The sequence below is a fragment of the Anser cygnoides genome, chromosome 1 (assembly GCF_040182565.1).
Source record: "Anser cygnoides isolate HZ-2024a breed goose chromosome 1, Taihu_goose_T2T_genome, whole genome shotgun sequence".
NCBI lineage: Eukaryota > Metazoa > Chordata > Aves > Anseriformes > Anatidae > Anser > Anser cygnoides.
The window spans coordinates 131,871,478-131,888,421 of record NC_089873.1 but is presented as its reverse complement, the minus strand read 5'-3'; the positions used below and the strand labels follow the sequence as shown (position 1 = coordinate 131,888,421).

The window sequence follows — 16,944 nt, the reverse complement described above, 5'->3', positions numbered from 1 at the left end:
GAAGACACGGATGATGGCTGCTGATGTTAGTATCCTGCTGGGCCTAATGTTACAAATCTTCCCTTACATATGAAGTTTTACTTCAGTCCTTAAATGAATAATGAGGATTTAACCAAGTAGAAGGATTACAAGATCAGGCCCATAGTGAATTTTATAAACACAATAAATGTCTTACATTTTCTATGTAGAGTTGACTGAGACTCCTGCTATTCTTTACCATGGAAATATTGAGATCACATGATCCAGGGCAAATGCAGGTCATGAAGATTAATATAGAGATTTATCATGTCTACAGTATACAAATGTACATTCTGGGTGACCCAAAAAATAAAGAAACCCAAGACTAAAGTATTCATAATAAGGGAATTTTGATACTTTAAACAGTTCTGCTTTGTTTTATAATGTTCCATTACCTCACAAATAATGTAGCTGTCATAACAAACAGTAACAGTGACAGATACTAAGAAAAGCTGGGTGGTGTGCAAGACTCTAGACACAGTTCAAGTGCTCAGATCTGAATCGACTTTAAAATTAATATTTCTTGGATTGCTCAGCCCTGGAAAAGGACTCTACAGTACTTCTCAATTTACAAATCTAATCTGTATCAGATAGCTTACAGTAAAATGTAACACTGCTTTGACCTGAGCACAGTTGTTGAAGTTGATGGTTTTTACACAGATCAATTTGTGTGGTAAGGTTTCTACTCAGATCAATCTGTGTGGTAAAGTTTCTACTCAGAAGACACATGCAGACCTCACAAGCTTATCAACTACCTATAAAAAGCAACAAAGGAAGAATAAGGTACCCCACCATGTGCCGGTTCAATGCTGTCCATCATTTCTGCTGTTCTGGTCTTGGGGGCAACACAGCAGTTTTAGGCAGCATTTGCAGCACTATCATTTGTTAATTGTGCTTAGAGCACAAGCCCATTTCCAGTTGGTAAGATCTATGGACTGTGAGCACCACGGGCTCATGTCCAGCCCACCACCACCCCAGGGCCTTGCCTGCAGAGCTGCTCCCCAGCCCCTGGTGCCAGGCAAGTATCTGCTTCAAAGAAAACTGGTTCAGAACATTTCAGGTAAATCACCTGAATCTTTTTTTGTGATGTCTTTGTCCAAGACAAAAAGAAATCCCAGCAACATTTTTTTCAAGCAACAGCCATTCTACTGTTCTAGGGATTCAGAGTATGCATTTTGCCATCTGGAAACAAGCTCTAATAGTGGCCAAGCTGTCTGTGAAGATTTGCATGCTGCAGAAGGTTGAAGGGTAGCATGATCAAAACACCAGAATGCTTTTGGCAGAACAAGCTGTATCATGAAACCAAAATGTTTCATAGAGAGCTGGGTTCCCGCAGAGCTTCACTGAAACACCTCACCAGTCTGTTAGTGCTGGGCTCCAGCTAGGCAAGCCCTCCTCCAACCATCCACTCTAGAGTACTGTAATCTGGGCAAAACCTAGTCCAAGATGTCTTTTTTTAGGATTATGCAGCTGACACTCGGGTTTGGAGGGTTATACTTAGAGTTTCCTCATTTCCAAGGAAACTGGATTTGTCTAGAGTAAAAATTCTCCATTCCTCCTGCTTCCCACACAACTGAAGATTTCTATTCCCTGCAACACCTGCTTTGATGGTAGTTCAGCTGTAAGACCCTGCATTTTGTTTGGGCTGGAGAAGTGCCATTCTTAAACATAATCAGGGGTCACTTGCAGAGACTAGTTTCATTGGAGAGAGGAAACCATCACTCCAAAATCTGAGAGGAGATTGGCAGGGCATCGGTAGATGTTGAGACAACCAGCTGGAACTGAGGGTCATCAGCCCAGAATCACCAGAAACAGACAGTGCAGATCACAGAAGTTAGGTCTCTGGCATCAGGAGCTCATGAGTTCTTCAGGGACCGCAGTGAATGGTTCTTACCTCGCATGGGACAGATGCAGCTGGCTGAGGATGTTGGCTTTGCGTAAGGAACATTAGGCTGTGTGTTCAGGCCCTGCAAACATTTACTTGTGATGCTGGGAAACATTCATAACTTATCCTAGGGGTCTTCTTCTGGCATTACTTTCTGACATCAGCTGTACATATCCATACTTACATTGAAATGTCAGGGTAGCAAATTCAAGCTCTCAAAATCGAGGAAATGCCAAAACTTATGCAATTCTCCCTCACCTCCTCATGCTTGGGGTCATGTTGTCTTTTACTGCCTACACATCAACCAAAGCACTGATTAGTTCAAGCTATGCAAATTGTTTTAAAAAGCCTAAAAGCCTAGTTTGCAATTTAAAATGGGATCCAGATGCCCTCATCATTTTAGGAGAGAAAAAAAAAGGCATTAAGTGGTAACTTTTTTTGTGTTACATGGCATGTGTCCAAGTTGAACTTGCATATAAAAATAAACCTCATGAGTTCATTGTTCTGAACTTACAGCCAAATGTCCTGTTTGTCTTCTGTTGAGTTTAAATGTTTTGTGACTACGTTGTATAAAACATACTTTAAAAAAAAAAAGAAAGAAAGAAAGAAACAGTAACAGTAACTAACAAAATATAAATAATATAATGATTTATTTCTTCAGATACTTCTAGCCATTGCACAACATTTGGATCTTCTGATAGAATTAATTTGAAAATAGCCTAATTATTCATTTATTTCTCTGTTCCCATAGAAACTCTGACAGCAGTGATTCATTTCTAAGAATTATTAAGTCCCTGACCATGCAATTCATACAATTTTTCTCCACAAGGCTCAAATATCTAGCACATTGTATTGCAAGGAAGGATAGATTATCCATTTTTGTTTGTCAGCTTCACTTTCTTGGAAACAGAGAGTCTTGCTTTCTCACCATGGGTGAATTACAAAAATCCTAAGCACCCCAAGTGGTGCGTTCTGCCTTGGTGAAGAAAGGAAAGGTTTGGATCTGCTCTGCCAACCTGGAAGTGCATGAGGCAAACTCAATCCTGCTGCAAATGGGTTGGGACCTTGCAGCCTAGCACAGCAATTGTGCCATGCTCCACAAGAAGGGCAACACACCAGGCAGTGTGGAGTACGGGTTGACACCCTGACAGCCTGTCTCCTGACCCAGGTTGGTCCTTGTCTGATGTCTAGTACAGTGTATGGCAAAAGAGTGAGTTCCCCATAGCAACTGGAAAAGTGAGCGAAAGCAGCAACTGAAACAAACGTGTCAGTCAAAACGTGGACCCTTCACCTCCAATCTGGACACCTGCCCTGTCTGTGCAATTATCCCTTTATACTCATCATTTCTCTGGGAGTTTGGCTTCAACTTCTGTGTCTAGACCTTTTCAGTTCTCAGTCTCCATGCCAAGACCATCAACAGAGCTGCACTACTTTTGATTGTACTCTGATGCTGAGGTATTTGCTCATTGAAGCTACGTAAGAAAATCAGCTCTGTCCCACTGCAGGACAGCACTTACCTCCTCAGCAACAAAGTGGTTGCTAAAGGAAGCACAGAGTGGCTTCTCTGGCAGGAAGAGGTAAGTGCAGGTCACAAGGCTTGTTTGCCCTCAGAATTACAACACAAAGGCAGAAAATGGTATGTCAGCTCCACTGTCTTGCATAGCCATTTTCCATCACAACGATATGGTAGCAAGGCTAGTTCCATGCACAGCACACAGTTGAATTGAAAGATTATTTTTGCTCCCCAGGTTTATCAAGTAGATGTTGGTGAGAAACAGACACAGAAAACACCCCACAACTGCTGTCTGACAAGTGACTATCGAGCTGTTCTGTAGCACTGAAGACCAGCTCTGTGAATGACATTCATAAAGAAACTCCCAGGAGTTTAAAAGGGTTTCTAGGCTGCATGGTCAAGTCAGGAGTCATACCAATTATCTCAGATTTCCAGATTACACCACAGAGGGTTTTGTCTTCTGGTAATGGAAGGAAAAGTTGCATGGGCTTGTCTAACCCCTTTCCAGATAGCAGGGTATAAAATAACCATTGGGTTATGCTGGTCTTCCTCCATAGAGCAAGGAGGCACTCCTGTTCCAACCCCATCAAATCAAATGACTGAATCTGTGGAAACCTGGAAGATTTCATTTTTAAATGACTACAAGAGAAAATACAAACATGTGAAGGGGAAAAAATAGACAAAATAGATATAAACAAACAAACATTTTTTTTTTAATTTAAAACTATCACTTGATAATGATGCTCATTTAGGTAATGTTACATTTAATCATCTTCTATCTACATTAAAATATTTTGAGCTTTCATATAAAAATACAGGAGAGTTGTGGGTAATAAAACATTAGTAAATCCTATACCCATTTACATATGCATTAGAAACTAATCTACGGGTATAATAGAAGCTAAAATGACATTTGCAAGGATTTCTCCCACTCTCAAAATCTGAAAATGCAGCCAGATTGGCAGCTCTCAGTTTACACCGCATCCCACGAGTTTGGTTGGGAGCATCTCATGAGTAACCATCAGCACAGCAAGGAATGGGTGGGCGAGAGAAAAAGGGCACCAGTGGAGTGCATTAACGAACATGAGATTGAGTACACCAAGCACAGCAAGTTCCTAATGGGCATGTACATTTCTGCGTGCACGGCTAGTCAGACTAGTAGAAATACTGGGTGAGAATTATCTTCAGGATCAAGAGCAGAACAGAACAGTGAGCTCTGGTACCCTTATGAATGATGCATAGAAGTATTTTGGAGCAGCTTTTCCTCTTGCTATTATTAGACCTTACTTATGTATCATTTAGGTGTACAAGGTAATTTGCAACTGGCAGAATTTGTCAAACACAACATAATTCCTGTCACATGATGCTCAGAGCTGAGCTCACAGATGCCACAGAAGCTGTGGCAGTTTCGGCACAGTAAAAACAACTCAAGACAGCACTTGGGTTGTGGGCTCCAGTATATGACCACATCACTCTGCTGATCACGGTAGATTGCATCACTCAGGCAGAAGGAAAGTATTTTCATTTGATGACTGAATGCAGAAAGGAAAGGCCCCATGGGTTTGTTCCTGATGCAGTAGGAAAAGGTAACATCCAAGTTGGAAGTATAATTTAGAGCATGAATACTGTAATTTCAGTATCAGCAGTATAATTTAAACTCCTTTAAGTACGCTTTTTTTTTTTTTTTTTCCTTTTTTTCTTTTCTTTTGGCTGCGCTTAAAACTAGGAGATGAAGTGGAGCAAGATTAAATGAAGGGTGAGCTACTGTACAGGAATATGAACAGGGAAAAGGTCTCTAATTAGCTGTGTGGTGTGTTGATGTGGCAGCTTCTAATATGCCTTAGAAATCCAAAGCGAGGGTGTCTGAGACACTAGAAAGCAGTTGTTGTGGGCTGAAAACACAGAGCTTTTTGTGCAGGATGTGGGCTGCTTGGCTATATCTGTTATAGCCTGCCTATTACAGTGCCAAGGAACATTCCCTTTCCATCCACTTGACCACCTGCATTGTTAATTTATCAGAATAGTTTCTGGCAAGCCTTTAGCACATCCTAATATCCCAACTCACAGGTGAGGCCTGGGTGTCACACAGCCCAGAGACCATCCCCTGCTGGCTGTTTGCATGCAGCCATTCAGTCCTGGGTGGGGAGAGTGCAACAGCATGGATGTGGCTCATCGTCTGCCAGCCGCTCTGCACTAACAGCAGTCTCAGGCTTGTTCAGCTTGCTGCTACAGATGTAGCCCTACAATGCTGTGAACAGTGAGCCAGATAGGGACACGTGGGGCCAGATCAAGAAGTTTTGTTTCAGATTTTTTCTTCTTGCCACCAGAGCCAAATCTCTACAGAACAACAGGTGCCCCCTCTTCAGTTTGGGCTGCTGCGTGCACACTTGGAAATAGATACATTGACCATTTGTGGCTTAATTAAGTAAAGATGTTTGAATGATGGCAAGGGAATTGCTTGGGCTTAACGTCTGTTAAATAGGGACATGGAAAGTGCACAGAAGATGGTATGGCCACACTTTTTATTTCCATCCAGCCGAGATCTGCCTAGTCTTTTAAGCAGCACAAAACACTGCACACTCATGCAATTGCTAAGAGAGGTCCGTCAGGAAGTAGTCCATTAACACAATGCCAGCCTTTTGTAGGATAGGACTTGGTACAGCCAGTCCCTGAGTTCAATGTGTGTCATGGGGTCAACACATGGTGCCTATTTACATGTTTCTGGTTCACATGACTCAGCAGGAGCAATCTGACAGAGCATGAGAAATCCAAGGCTCAGCCCACACAAGATAGAGCCGCCTCTACCAGGATGGGGAAAGTGCTGGGAACTGGCAGGGCTTGCACTGACCAGCCAGCCGAGACTGTGCATCTGCTGTCTCTTCATGGTGTACAGCTTTTTATAGCAACAGATGCTTTTAGTAGCAGCTTTAGCCAAATCAGTGTTTTCTCACTGCTGCATGCTCAAAAACCTACAGGCTTTCTTTTCAGGTGTGGATCCTGCTACTGCTGCCCAGGGCATAGCCATCTCAAGAGGAGGTCACTGCAGATTTTTTGGCAGAGGAGGGAGATACATATTGCATTAAAGCTACCTGAAGATGGAAACTGACAACGGGTTGGTGATGGATGTTTTATCTGAAGCATGAAACCAGTGATCTGCAAGAGGGACTAGCTACCTTTCCATATAAATCATTGCCTCTCTCTCTGTGCTGCAGAAGGTTGTACTGTAGCTCTCAGATTACAGGCAGGCAGGGAGACCTAGCAGCAGGCTACAATGCTGGAATTCAGCCTGCTGCTTTATCCAAAATCGACTAATTGACTATACACTGGTCTGCTGACCTTCAAAACATATAGTTCTGGAGCTCTGGGTAGAGGTCAGGAAAAAAAAAAAAAAGAAAAAAAAAAGAGTAGGGAGGGATCTAAGGGATAATGAGGTATTATTACTTTATTGTCACTGGAGTTTTTTAAGGGTTCATCTTGGTAAGCTGTCATCTTCTATTTTAGAATTGTGTACAAGTCTTTAAGGGATGAGAGGAAACACTGAATGATGGTAAAGGTTAGGAGAGGTACATTTTTTTTTGTAAAATCCTGTTTAAATACAGTGGGAAAGAATGAAAACAGCTGGGGCCACACTAGGGGACATACAAGGCTGGAGTAGGGAAAGGGCTATAGTCTCACAAGGTTTCCTTCACATCTCTCACAAAAGACTGTTGAATGTCCTTGAAGGAAAGACATAGTGGCTTCAGAGCAGCAGATGGCTGGAGCTAGAGGGACAGATGCAGAGAGGATGTGCCTAGGACAGCCTGGCTGTTATAACAGAGCAGTAATGTCCCCCAACCTCACCACTGGTACATGTTGAAGTGCACATGTGTGCACTCACACACACACACACACACACACATATGAGCTACAGCGCGCTCACAATGTCTCATACTCCAGCAAACCACCTTTGAGCAGGACAGGATAAACAGCAAGCATGCAGCAAGGCTGCTGAAAGCCCTCTTGAAGCCCACCCCAGCGCCCGAGCTTGTGGCAAATGCTTAGCTTGAGGTTGGAAGAGGAAAGGGAGAAGGCTCCAAACCCCTACCCCTGTGCTTCTGGACTGGGCATCATGTTGGGGTAAAATGTAACATAATGGAGAAAGAGCTAGTTTTAAAAGTAAAGCTCGCATTGGTTTATTTTCATCTGTCCATCCTGCTCTTTCCCACCTCATCCTTTCCAATCAGTAGACAGAGTAGCTATGTAAATTAAGTTTTGGGGCTGGAACTGATAACTGTAGCTTGCCAAACAGATTCAGACAAAGGCTTTTTTAGGCACCCTGTAAATATAGAGTTGCCCCAAACAAACCACAGAAAGGCTTTTAGGGCCATTTTCCTCGCACCCTTCCCACTCACAGAGCAGCACACGACACGTTTGCTCCCCATGCAGCCGTGGCAGCATATAGCTCCCAGCAGCAGCACACAGGAGGGGACCTTCCATGGGACCCCCTTGGGTGCACAGCGACAAGCAGCATCCCAGGGCAGCTGCAATGGCTATGGGGTTTCTCAGAACCTCGCGGAGGAGCATGACCACAAGGGGGTCACTGTGTCACTGGTTACCACAAGGAGTAAAATATGGCAATTTAGTAAATTATCTGTACTCCAGGATAACCAAAAACACATTTTCACTTAGCATATTCCCCGAAGTCTCTAATTGCTCCTCTTCAGCTTTTTACTAGAATAAACACTTTTGTTAGTAATGTAAAGGAAACAATCTGTCTTTGGGCGTGCTTTTTGTTTTCTTCCAAGGGCTGTCCACAGGGAGGAATTAGCCTGATCCAGAGCTAAACAGTGCCCTCATTTGCAATAGTGCATCCCCACTGGCTCCAGAAGCCTTTTACTTCCCCACCCATGCAGGAAGACTGGAATAAATTATTCAAAATGCCAGCCTGCCTCTTCTCTGTCCTTTCCACTAGTGTGGATGGTGCTGGGTTTGAAGCAGACAGATCACACCTGCTCTTCTGGAGGAGCGAGGCTGAGAAGAGAAGGGAAGGGACAGGTTAGAAACTCACTTGTTGCTGGGGTCCACACAAACAAGTCTGGAAGTTAAGAAGCATACACTGCATGTCACAAGCTTTGACTCCAATGGGTTTTTTCCCCTTGATGCACAAGGACACACTGGTCAATAATTTAGCAAGGGTTTTGCAGTGTGTGCCTTTGTCCAGGAAAGCAAAGTGTGCCAGCATTATTACATATCCTTCTAGGTGATCAGTGGAGTAGTGCACACAGTTAGAAGTGTGTATCAATGAGGAGGGGTTCATATGTTCAGGAACAAAGCCAGCCATAGCTTAAGATCAAGCAGTCCCATTATGTGATAATTAAGACCCTAATATATCTGGTGTCTTTCATGAAACATTTCTTTATTTACATCCACTACTACACAATCTGCTGAACTCCGTGTAAAATACTACTAGGACAGTTTCTGATGAATTAGTAATATAATAAAAGCCTGTCAATATGTTCACATTGGGCTTTCTATTAATAATGATTAAACAGGAAAGCTTTTCTCCCATCCCATTGGAACTGAGGACCAAATGCAACCTCACAGATTCTTGTTTATGTTCCTGTTTTGGTCTCTCATTGCTCCTGGTTTTACTAAAATCACTTTCTAAGGTGAGTGCCACTGGTAAATGTTTTTATACATACCACTGATGACTTTTCATCATCCCTACCAAGTATCCAGGTGCACTTCTACTGGCAAGGGAAATATAAGGTAACTGATAAATAAAAACAACACTCGAAAACTAACCAATTCCTGTTGACTTCCAGTCTGTTTGGATTTCCTTTCTTTGTGCATTTACCAGAGGACTGGTTGTACCTCAGCCAAAGGGGAGACGTGCTGCGGGCAGAGCAAATGTGAGCAGGCTGGGCTGGGACAAGGTGTATGCAGCACCTGCTCACAGCATGAAGCCAACCTCCTGCCTGGAGTCTGTCTGGGGATGTGTCACTGTGGCACTGCCTCCTCCATCTGACCCAGTAAGGAGGTTTAAAATGCAGAACATTCCATTACCAATTTCTTTCCAAGACCACACGAGGCATTTATTTTCAGCCATATGATGTCTCTGTAGAAGAGCACACTGGGAAGCAAATGAAATAGGCAAGAGAGGAGAGAGATGGCGAAAGAGATGAAGAGATCTCAGGAAATGGGAGTTTGGAAAGGAAGGGAGATGCAGAGAGAGGAAATCATGTCGAAAATCTGCCCATCACATTTCCCCGAGAGATGGATGCTGCTCAGCAACAGTGCTGGTCCTTGTGAAAGCAAACAATCAAGTTACTGCTTTCTGAAGGAATCTGTCAGCAAGCAGGCAAATATGGAAAAAGAAAACACAAAACCTGGTACTTCATTCTTATGTGGGTGTTGGGGGTGGGTGGATTTCTTCTAATATTCTTTTTTTTAAGCAACCATGTCAGGGCCCTTGCCGGCAGGCTATTGTTGTCCACAGTGACTCTCCATCTGTCTCAGATGCACACAGGGAAGAAACCACATTCATCATTATTGATTACTTTAGGTCTTGCAGGGCTTTGTAATGGAAAGGCCGATGTCAGTGTAAGACAATAGGTATGGTGAGACCTTCCCTAGGCTTCTTTGTTTAGGCTCCACGGGTGCCTCAGGCACTTTGTGTATGTGTCTAAACCAAGCATCAGTCAGAAACCTGCCATGTCCGTGGTATACAAAAAGCTGGTATCTCAATGCGTGAGAGAATTTCACAGCCAGGGTCAAGTTTACTTTGAAGACTATACAGTGAAGGAAGAAATGCCTTGGATTTTTAACAGCACAAAAGTCAGTGTTGTTCATTTCTAGGTTATTGGATCTCTTAAAACTGGAGATAGGGGCCAGAGCTGTGTTGCAGCTGGGACTTTTATGTCATGAACTCTTATTTACACTGGAAATCAGCTGTATTCACTGCTTGCATGTAAATGTTTCCCACAAAATCAGTGGGCAAAACTACTCCTGTGGAGAAAACCCACATTACTTAAGTTTATAGGAGCATCCTGGGATACAAAAAGATGATATGCAAAAGTAAAACGCTTTGTAGGAGTAACACCACCGATTTCTGTTGAAGTCTTTTGTGCTATCTACTATAAGCATCCAGAGAACAGCAGTGGAAAGATTTGCCACACTGTAAACTGATGCTGAATCAAGGTTAAAAGGCTCTACTCTTTTGCTTCCAAGAGTATTACAAAGGATCATTCCATTTTCTGAAGGCAAAATGAGTGAGAAGTGGAAACACGCATTTAGAAACATACAGAGTAATTAAGCAAAATTGTTTTGTTTCTTTTTTTCTTTTTTTTTAACTTCATCATTCTATATGTAAATAAGTCCAACACATGTAACAACATTTAACTTCGTGATCAGTGAAGTCTTTTAACCATTTCCTTCTTTCTGTTTCTGATTTTACCTGGAAATAAAACATGGCATTTTTCTATCTTGACTTTTCAGCTTAGACAACAAAGGGCTCCAAATGAGATAATAAACACTAATGGATAACTCTGCGTGCTGAAGATCTCAGCTCTCTCTGCAGAGAACTACAAATCTAATTAGGAATACAGATCTAGCCCCTGCACCCTTCTAGATTATCACCTGGGATTGTGTGAGTAGATTGAGCTATTCAAACAGAAATGGGCTATGGCTCTCCATAAGTATAGCCTTCAGCTATTGCAATGTGCTTTGTATTACTATCACTGTGAAATTTTCTTGGAAGAGCCGAGGACTCCCAGGGTAGCACTTAGATACTTGAGTTTAAGAAAGAAACCCGTACCAAAACAAATCTCTCCAAACCCATCGTTACTTGGTAGTCCATAATGACAGATATTTTTTGCAACTATGCCTATCCAAAAGCCACTTTGACTCTGCAGGGCACCTCACCTTGAGACTTGCAAGTTGTTGCTTTGTCTCCAAGTACAGTGAGGCTTCCAAGCTTTTCATTATTAAATGAAATGGTATATGGGAACATTTACGGCTACTGGGTTAGGTTTGTACAAACTCATAAGCTCTGAAGATGGATCATGGAATGAGTTATGCCAACATCAATCAGCTTTCTCCCCAACTAAATCCTGAGAATGGTTTGGGAGTTGAAGGGACCTTTCCCAGTAGACAGCCTGCATGCACTCACCCAGCAGTTTGCTGCCATAGATGTGGATTTCAGTGCCCAGGAACACCTTTAATTCATTTAGTTTATTAATATAGATCTAGCTGAAGGCAGTTCCATCCAGTATATCATCAGGCTTACCTAACACTCAATAGTGCTGACATCATTGCAATGAAGCCACATCACCATGCAGGAAGGAGTGATAGATAGATTGATAAAGTCAGGGAAAGAAACAAAAAAAAAAAGTATCTGCATTTAGCCTGCCGCCTAGAGTGCTCCCATGGCTTGGTGAGTGGTCTTGGGTTCTTGTTCCTGCTGAGGAGTTGATTGTGCATTTTTATCTAATGACTCTTTAATGGATATACATTCCTCAGGAGCTGGAACAGGAAAACAGCTGCAATTGTGTCACAACAGAACAAGCTCTGTGAAGCTCTATTTCCATTTGAAGGGAGGAATTTTTAATGATATTTATGAAGGACAAACCTCATGCAAGCCATTAATTGCTTCAGTTGATGTCTAAAGAAAGCAGTGTATAATTTAAATATACATTTGAAGCAATTATGGATGAATCAATAATAAATACATTTTTAACAAAGGCAAACTTCCAGGAATAATTAACCAGATAGGCTGGTATATAAAGAAACAAAGTCTGGTATATCCAAACTGGAGCTGGATAATATTTGAAAAGTAATTCATATGCTACCCAAAAAACACAGATTCAAATCAACTTAGTAATAAACTAATGGTGATTTAGCAAATATTAACATCTTTAAGAAGGAGGAAATAATTTTCTATTACAAATAAGCTCAGTGGTTTAAAATAAAAGGTAAAGCTGTCCAACCACTCAAGAAAAATAAATTCAAATGTATATATCAGGTTTACAAGTATAATTTTAACCTGAAATTAAGTCAATTTAGGTTTTCAATTTGGAATGAAAAAATAGATGAATGAACAAACAAACACTAGGACTGCAAAAATCAAAATAAATAAATAAATAAATAAATAAACAAATAAATAAATGTTGTACATCTGTCTTCCAAATATGCCAGTACAGGTTAGTATGATTTTTGGAACGTAGGTTCAAGTTGGTTTTGGAAGTCATGGAAAGACTAAGACACGGACCATGTCAGATTCCATTTTAATGTAGTCACAAGTTTCTATTTCTACTAACACCTATTTTTATTACTTTTTTTCCATATTTTTTCAATGTACTCTTAATTTTTTCCAGTATTATTTTTCTAGGATGTTGATCAAAACTGCAAAGGAGATAAATTCTGCACTCAAACATTCACATAATTCCTGCAGAAAATTGTCTATTTTTATGACTTTTGTAATTGCAGTGTCAGCCACAAATAAATATGATATCCTTATTCTCGATAGGCAGAGACTTTAAGTGGTAGAGATCTGAGAAAAAGAAGAAGGTTGAGAATGGAACTGTTTGCAGACTAAGGTAATATCTAGTATAACTTCAGGGAAGAGTGAATCAAACAGGTGAAAGATCTCTCAAGACAACTGTAAAAGATATAGGAGGGGACACAAGGTTTCCAAATCCAAAAACACAGCTGCAGTTATAAGATCTTCTTTCAGTTAACAATATATTTGACCTTGTGCTTTTTCCTTTCCTTTCCTTTCCTTTCCTTTCCTTTCCTTTCCTTTCCTTTCCTTTCCTTTCCTTTCCTTTCCTTTCCTTTCCTTTCCTTTCCTTTCCTTTCCTTTCCTTTCCTTTCCTTTCCTTTCCTTTCCTTCCCTTCCCTTCCCTTCCCTTCCCTTCCCTTCCCTTCCCTTCCCTTCCCTTCCCTTCCCTTCCCTTCCCTTCCCTTCCCTTCCCTTCCCTTCCCTTCCCTTCCCTTCCCCCTTCCCTTCCCTTCCCTTCCCTTCCCTTCCCTTCCCTTCCCTTCCCTTCCCTTCCCTTCCCTTCCCTTCCCTTCCCTTCCCTTCCCTTCCCTTCCCTTCCCTTCCCTTCCCTTCCCTTCCCTTCCCTTCCCTTCCCTTCCCTTCCCTTCCCTTCCCTTCCCCTCCCCTCCCCTCCCCTCCCCTCCCCTCCCCTCCCCTCCCCTCCCCTCCCCTCCCCTCCCCCCCTCCCCTCCCCTCCCCTTCCCCTTCCCCTTCCCCTTCCCCTTCCCCTTCCCCTTCCCCTTCCCCTTCCCCTTCCCCTTCCCCTTCCCCTTCCCCTTCCCCTTCCCCTTCCCCTTCCCCTTCCCCTTCCCCTTTCCCACAAAGACTAGAAATTCCCACTTTTGTCAAGATTCAGACTGAAACATGTTCACCTCCAAATAATGAGAGTTTATGTGACACGATGCTGCTTGGTAGATAGAAAGCATGAAAAATAACTTCTAATAGAGTGTCTGTGATTTTAACTGCCATTTAAATTGAACACAAGAGCAAGTGAAATAGTTGACTTTTCACATTGATTATCCAGAACAGTGCAAACAAGTTGTAATATTAATTTATGTGAGGTATTCCAATGTAAAAAAATCCAAAATAATTTAATAACTGTCAATGAGGACAACAGAATTGATTTTGCTGAGTTTACCTCGTGATAAAATTGACGTACTTTGCCTTCACTGAGTTTTTTCCAATTGTATGGAAAAAAACCTTATCTATCCTGAAGTAAAAAACACAATTCTTTCAATAAAAACATTTCTTTTTTTTACCTGTGTGATATCATAAATGCTGAAACCTATATATGCCTTCTCATGCTTTTCCAGCCATATCAATTGCTACATAAGATTACTCAGTTATTTCAGCTGTCACTGTCTTTTGAAGGTTCTGCAACTTAAAATAGTTAAAATAACCTCTAGTTTGACACTTGTAAGCCATCAAAACATTCCTGGAAGCAGTTCTATTTAACCATTGATGATTTTTAGGCATATTTATAGTAATATCTGAAAACTGAATGTCAGTGACTCCTTTGGGAAGATCAAATTCCATTTTCCAAAAAGTATATTTTAACATTTTTAAACTTTGAAAATAAATCAGTCACTGACTGAAGAACATTTTCTGCTATTTATGAAATGAACAAGCCAAGCAAGCAAAGAACTTGAATTAGCAGTTGGGTTCCTCACCCTTTTGACATGAACAATGACTGATTCACTCAGGAACACAGATATTATACACAATCTCAAAAGCAGGCTAGAGAAACAATGGCAGCAGTGGATGCAGCCTAAAAGCATAAGGTAACAAAATACATTGTGGAGGGGATGATCTACTTTTTAAAATAGGAACTTTTATCCTTTTAACTTGCTCTGTAGAAAAAAAGCAAAATTTAAGGGGGACAACAGTAGGGCAAGAAGAAGGGGATCCATCCAAAATGCTGATTATTTTATTCATAAAAACAAATGAATCGCACATTCAACATTAGATGTCAAGTGCTCACAACGCTCTTCTAAATTTTTTTTAAATGCCTTTTATATCTGATCATGTGCTCTCTGATTCAAGGGAAAGGGAGTGGCCCTTTCCAGAGCAGCGATCTGGATCTGTTGAAGTGATGGAGGGAGGCTGGCAAGGGCTGTGGGCTGATGTCATTGCTGCCTGACAGCAATTTCCTGGCTCTGCTTGGTATTTCTCTTGGTGTTTCTCAGTGGAATGACTATGTTCCATTTGTCACCATTCCCTGGATTGTACAGAAACAAACATATGTAAAATTAATTTTCTGATATAGCATAGTTAACCTTAGCGTGTAACAAGCCTGGATGTCCTAGTTTGCCTTATCCTAGTGCTATTGCTGATATTATCTAATTATTATATTCCCCATCCCCATGAGTGAATTTAAAGGACGTTCAAATGACACCATTAAGCATTTTAAGCCTTGCTGCAAAACTCTTTCCTAGAAGAAAGGGCTAACCAACAGCTTTGTTCCAATTGGAGACTATATAATAAGAATGATTTGTGCCAGAATGTCACAGCTTTGCCAGACTCTGCTCTGAACTCAGAAACATTTTGAACATAATTCTCTGGTCCAGAATTAACCATGTGCTTATTGCTGGGACAACAACATACCTGTTTCAACTTTGTGCTGTGCAAGACACGAGATGAGAAAGATGGGGATCTCTTTCACAGCCTCTCCCAGGCTATGAAAACCTCCATAAAAATTATCTGGAAGAGAAAAATCAGGATACAAACTTCAGGAAGATTTAAGAGTTACTGTACATCCTTGTTTGCCTTACAGAAGAATTTGCTTTTCTCCAGCCCAATCTCCCGTATCTCTTGAAGAAGAAAAAACACCTCAAGATTGAATCCTACCTGCACTGGAGAAGATGTCCTGATGAGACAGATGTTATGAGAAGGGAACTATGTTTTCATTTTTCCTCTCATATTGAAGTATTTAGATGATAAAGTGAAAAAGTAGAGCTACCAGATTTACATGCACTGTTACTTTAAATATGTTTTCTTGAAAGTTTGGTACCGGCCCCACCTCAGTGATTATGACAGGACAGTCCCTCTTCTTGCTCTCGGAAAAGTCCTGCAAAGTCATCTGTAGCTCCTAGCAAAGGGTAAACAATCCCAAACAATGGTTTCTGAAGATATGAGCAGAACAAAAGAGTTTGTCATTTTTAAGTATGAGTTAAACTCCCTTTTGTTTATTACCAATAACAAAGGCAAAAAGGAGTAAGGAGATAACATTTGATCCAGTAAGACATAATTTCCATTTATTCTTTGCCCTGTGCAGGGTGGAGCAGTTGTGTACACTAGGTCTTGACGCTGAGCATGAGGCAGGGAGTAAGACTCTTTCTCTCTGTGTTGTTCTCCTACATACCCTAGGCTTGCCTGCCAGTGAGTGTAACTGGAAATCTGCTGTCAGGGCAGCTTTCCCTGCCCAAGCTGATTTGCACATGCAGAGCAGCCATGTGTCTGAAGTGGCAAGACTTTTGGCAGCTCTAGCCCTGTCCCAGAGTTCAACCATGGAGACTTGGCTAACAAGTTCCTACTTCGCTGCCCACTGTCTCTGCTACACTGATTAAAGGCAATGTTTAATTTTTTCCCCAGTTTCTACAGAATGTTCTTCATATAAATCCACTCACATCTGTGAGGCAGTTTTCTACTTGCGGGAAGATCAGGATACTGAGGTTCCAAATGCATGAACAGCACACAACTCACTTTGTGGTTTTTTTTTTGTTTGTGTTTTTTTTTTTTGCTTTGTTTTGTTTTGATTTGATTTGTTTTGTTTTTCCAAAAGTGTTGAAACTTTTAGAAAGGATGGGTGCACTCAATGTCTTTTAATACCTAGATGGTAAATGACAGTCTATGTCTAATTCAGAAACAGAGGTATCTGAAAGTTTGGGGTTAGTGCTTTGAAATGTGTGTTCACTTACTTAGCTGTAGATGGTCCACAGTGAAACTTAGGAGGCAGGTAAGTATAGAGGGTTTACTCAACAGCATCATTTTCCCTCAGTCTGTACTGAG

The 16,944-nt window shown here is 41.4% G+C and overlaps 1 long non-coding RNA gene across 3 annotated transcripts in view; it reads right to left on the bottom strand.

Moving 5' to 3' along the window:
• Positions 1–14,847: 14,847 nt before the first annotated feature.
• LOC136786858 (uncharacterized) overlaps positions 14,848–16,944 on the bottom strand; it is a 134,229-nt gene continuing 132,132 nt past the window's right edge. For all 3 annotated transcript variants that reach the window (XR_010826327.1, XR_010826328.1, XR_010826326.1), the window contains 2 exons: positions 15,541–15,636; positions 14,848–15,154 (listed from right to left, as the gene is read on the bottom strand). This is a non-coding gene — a long non-coding RNA (uncharacterized lncRNA). The remainder of the gene's footprint in view (positions 15,155–15,540; positions 15,637–16,944) is intronic.